At 45.9% G+C, this 4,964-nt stretch overlaps 1 non-coding gene and 2 pseudogenes across 1 annotated transcript; all 3 read right to left on the bottom strand.

Annotated features, from left to right (window-relative positions):
* Positions 1–2,379: 2,379 nt before the first annotated feature.
* On the bottom strand, positions 2,380–2,577 carry LOC139280335 (U2 spliceosomal RNA). Its single transcript, XR_011596657.1, has one exon. It is a non-coding gene; the product is annotated as a U2 spliceosomal RNA (small nuclear RNA).
* Positions 2,578–2,711: 134 nt separating this feature from the next.
* LOC139280390 (U2 spliceosomal RNA) lies at positions 2,712–2,950 on the bottom strand (annotated as a pseudogene).
* A 130-nt stretch (positions 2,951–3,080) lies between these two features.
* Positions 3,081–3,316, bottom strand: LOC139280371 (U2 spliceosomal RNA; annotated as a pseudogene).
* Between the last annotated feature and the right edge of the window lie 1,648 nt (positions 3,317–4,964).

Below are 4,964 nucleotides of genomic sequence, written 5' to 3'. Positions count from 1 at the left end.
GCATTCCGTCTTCGCCGCCAACTCTTCCCCCAACAACTGCATGGTTAGGAAACACAGACTCTTGGGGGTGGTAACCTTCCTGGGCCGGGACTTGTCGTGCCCGGCACAGAAGTCCCGCCCCCCGACACGGAGTTGCCCTTACCGCCCCTGACGGGTCCTGGGGCGCTATCTTAGGTGCTCCGCTCCCTGTAGGGACAGGTCCTGGGGCGCGACTGGGGCGCTGACGTGCTTCAATGCCCCGCCCTTTCGATTAAAGGGGAGGACCACTGTGCACTCTGCATGGCCTCTGATGGCCACCACTATACCACCAGGCAGCGTGCGACCAGGCCAGCAGCCCGGTACCCAAGACGATGTGTCAGGCTGCACGATGGAGGCCTGGACCATGCTAGGGCCGCCATCGTCGAGCCGACAAAAAAAGATGGCGGCCCTCCCCTTTAATCACCATCCCAAGAGCGGATATCCGCCCCACGGGACAGCTATAAAAAGGGGCAATTTTCCCCCCTGTGTCTACTAAACTGCTGAGGTAAGGTATAATTTACTTTAATCTTTACAATGTTGTTGACCAATACCAGACTGATTTGAAAAGAAATATGTCTCGCGGTTTGTAAAATAGTGTTCACAATAAGGATGAAGGATCCTTTTCATGACAGAGCAAATTGTACATGCTAAGTTCAATGGATGGGCTTCATGGGCAAAATATCCCTTTACTTCCCAGGCTTCCTTATGTTTTTAAAGTGTCACATGCGTGTTGCTATTTTATATATTTATTAGTCAAATTTCCCATAGCATTGCACATGGGACGTCTAAGACCAAAAACACTTTTCAGGTTAGAGGGAGGGGAGATTATTGAACCAAGGCAGGGGAAGGAGTGTCAAATGGGAGGGAAAGGGAGGAGAGATGGAGTGGAGGGAGACAGAGGGGGAGAGGAGAAGATGGAAGGAAGGGTGAAGAGGGTCAGGAGAAGGGCAAGGGCGGAATTTTGCTTTAAATTCGGGAATGCTGGTTGTTTTTCCCCCATTCAGTAGGGGTGGCATTCTTGTAGAGAGTTTTTCAAATTAAGCTGAACGGTGGGCAGGGGGTTAGTGAGTGGTTGGCCTGATTGGAGGGGGGAGGGTTGGGGATTGTCAGCAGAGGGGTTTTCATTCATGGGGAGGGTGGGTGGGATTTTTATCCCTCCATTTGGGGGAGGGAGCGTGACTGTTGCTTCAGTGGTGAAAGGGGTCCACTTGCTCCCTCAGGGGAGGAGGGGGGTTGTCAGTGATTGGCCAAAGTGCAAATGTTGACCTTCAGGGTTTGAGGGCATAATAACCTTTGTCAGTCAACGGAGCTGGGTCTCAGTCGGGCAGGGGTTTGGGTGCACTGGCGTTTACTCAGTTGCCAGGGGTGAGGGGGGCTACAGGGAGTTGTCGTGCATGGTGTGATTTAATTTTGGTTTCTTCTTTGCAAAGGAGTGAGACATTTGGCTTACCGGGCAGGGGCTCTGGATTCATGCCAGTGTCTATGTAGGAATGTCGAAGATGAAACTGGTACCAAATAATGTTTCCATTACGTTCAAATTTATATTTCTGTCAGCAGGTAAGGTATTCATTCACTGCACTGTTTATTTTTGGTTTGCCATTCGAGTTGGATCTTCAACTAACTTTTCATTGATTCAAGGTCAAGCTGCTCTATATTTATGGTTGATTTTTATAAGAACCTGTTCTTTTAGATTTTTTTCTCCTCTTGAGGGTTTGCAAAGATGGGTTAGATATTTTTCCTTTAGAAGGCTCTGTCACATAAAGTTATGACATGTGAAAATAATGCCATTTACAGAGGCACTGCCTTTGGAATGTTTAACTTGCGACCATGCACCGTGTTTAATATGTTATAGGTTTGGAGGGGGGGGGGGAATTTGTTCCTCTTTTGAAGCGATGTTCCTTCTTTCCCTGTTGTAATGTATTTGCTTCATGGGTTCTTTGCTTAAGAATTCATAGCAACACATTGCTACTAAGAACTAGTTGATTTATTAACAAAGGTTTAACAATCACACTACACTTTACCAGTTCATCCACTCCTGTGAAAGGCTTCTTCCAGAACAACCTGTTCCTAGAGCTCTGAAGGCACACACTGGGTGGTGTGTGAAAATAGTTTGGGGTTACGACGCTCTGATTTAATAATATACCACTACTTGCATTTACATCGCAATTTATCACAGCAAAAACATCATTGTATTTCTCACAATGGATCACTTTTGGAGTGCAGTAACTGATTTTTTTTTTAATTCGTTGCCAATCTTTCCAATTCTTTGTCAGATCATCTTGTCAGATTACAAACGCCAGAGGTCACCTTGGGTCCATTCAAGGATCACTCTGCGCCAATGCTCTTAGCCAAAAGGCCTAGAGCCACTGCACCGTTCCTGGAAGTACTGCAATACCAGGTTCGTGCCATGGAGGTGGATGTGTGCCCCCCACCCACCTCCTATTTCCAAAAAGCATAGGAGAACCACCTTCCTGATCCAGGGAGAAACACTTTCTGGTCATGGTTACTCCCCTGTCAGGTCAGTTACGCATGATCTTAGCCAAAAGGCCGAGAAGCGAGGTACAGTAACTGATTTTTTTTTTTTGAAATTCGTAGCCAATCGTTCCAATTCTTTGTCAAATCACAAACGCCAGAGGTCACCTTGCACACGCCAAGGATCACTCTGCGCCAATGCTCTTAGCCAAAAGGCCTAGAGCCACTGCACCGTTCCTGGAAGTACTGCAATACCAGGTTCGTGCCATGGAGGTGGATGGGTCAGGTCCCCCACACACCTCCGTGGAGGTGGATGGGTCAAACCACCCCACCCACCTCCTATTTCCAAAAAAGCAAGCATATACCTTCCTGATCCAGGGAGAACCACCCTGGGGCCACGGTGGCCACTCCCCTGTCAGGTCAGCCACGCACGATCTTAGCCAAAAGGCCGAGAAGCGAGGTGCAGTAACTGATTTTTTTTTTAATTCGTAGCCAATCGTTCCAATTCTTTGTCAAATCACAAACGCCAGAGGTCACCTTGCACATGCCAAGGATCACTCTGCGCCAATGCTCTTAGCCAAAAGGCCTAGAGCCACTGCACCGTTCCTGGAAGTACTGCAATACCAGGTTCGTGCCATGGAGGTGGATGGGTCAGGTCCCCCACACACCTCCGTGGAGGTGGATGGGTCAAACCTCCCCACCCACCTCCTGTTTCCAAAAATGCAAGCATATACCTTCCTGACCAGGGAGAAACCACCCGGAGGTCATGGTGGCTGGTCAGAAACGGTACTACACTTGATCTTAGCCAAAAGGCGATGTCCTGTATGAAAATGCTGCAACTATTCTGTGTCAGCAGCTTCCCATTATTGAGCAGTAAGATGAGTGGCCAGTTGATCCTTTTTTTGGTGGTACCGGTTGAATAAAGAATGTTGGCCAGAGCACTGGGAGAACTCCATTAACTCCTTTCAATTATCCCATGGGATCTTTAACATCCATCTGAATGGGAAGACAACAACAACCACGTGTATTTATATAGCGCCTTTAATGCAGTGAAACGTCCCAAGGCACTTCATAAGCGTATTATGAGACAAAAAATTTGACACCGAGCCACAAAACAGGAATTAGGGCTGGTGAGGTATGTTTCAAGAAGCATCTTGAAGGAAGAAAGAGAGGTAGAGAGGCGAAGAGGTTTAGGCAGGGAATTCCAGAACTTGGGGCCTAAGCAATAGAAAGTACGGCCACCAATGGTTGAGTGATTATAATCAGGGATGCTCAAGAGGCAGAATTAGAGGAGCGCAGACATCTCGGGGGGGGGGGGCGGGGGATTGTGGGGCTGGAGGAGATTACAAAGATAGACAAGACCTTGTTTTAATGCCTTATGGCAATCCAAAGGGTTCTACTTCCCTTCCTGCAGGAAACACTTGGCTTCTATACACCAGAATGCCACAGCTGAAACTGTTCCCAACACGGAAGAGCTCAGCTACTTGGTGGCAAAACATGTAAAGGCTCCAACATGCTACACCATAACAATGCCCTCCAGCTTATTTGCTAAAGAAAGAGATGCATCTACAACCAGAGGTATCTGAACTGCGTCAAAAAAATGTTTCTTATTTTGAATTTTGCCCAATACAAATCACTTCAGGTTCCATGCCCATTTCAAATCGCAGTCTCCTTAGTTTATTTCAAAACTAAAATGGTTACTCTGCTAAGCATTCAGACTGCATAAAGAATTACGTTAACAATTACATTCTTAAACTTGTTTGTGTAAGAATTAAAGACTTAAGCACCAAGGAAATCTAAATCTTTGGTCAACATACCAAAGTTTAACTCTGCTGATGCTTTGCCAACAAAATGGATGAATAGAGGAACATAATGAAACGTAATTTAAAAGTTTTTTCAACTGCTGTGCAATTGTGAGAAACCCTAGTAAACTGACACCCAGGAAAATGGCTGAATCAAGTATTGCAATCAAAGCAAACAGAAACATTGTTGGCAGTTGTGACTCGGTTTGCTGGGAGATGGGCTGTGCTGAATGTTTCCAGTTTATGCCGACTCCAAATACAAAGCAGGATTTGGGGAATATGAAGTGCAAAGAACTTCTTCAGGAAATTAACAAATCAAACTTCAACAAGCATCAATTAATATACCAGACAGCAAATATTACAGGTGGATATTAGTATGTGGAGTGGGGGCATTCCTCCACCTTACTCAATCCGTGTACACTCAAACTGGCAATGAAACACTAACAACAACATGCATTTATATAGTACCTTTAAGATAGTAAAATGTCCCAAGATGCTTCATAAGAGTGTTATCAAAATCAAAATTTGACAATGAACCATACAAGATAATATGTCTCTTATCTGTAGAATAACTTCACGAGGCCTAGTGCTGTGCTTGAACTGCTGTAACCTTAGTCTCTTTATTGTAACTGCAGAGTCCCTTTACCGTGTGGTGACCAGCCTTTTATACAG

This window comes from Pristiophorus japonicus, chromosome 14 (assembly GCF_044704955.1).
Source record: "Pristiophorus japonicus isolate sPriJap1 chromosome 14, sPriJap1.hap1, whole genome shotgun sequence".
NCBI lineage: Eukaryota > Metazoa > Chordata > Chondrichthyes > Pristiophoridae > Pristiophorus > Pristiophorus japonicus.
This window is presented reverse-complemented; position numbering and strand designations above follow the sequence as displayed.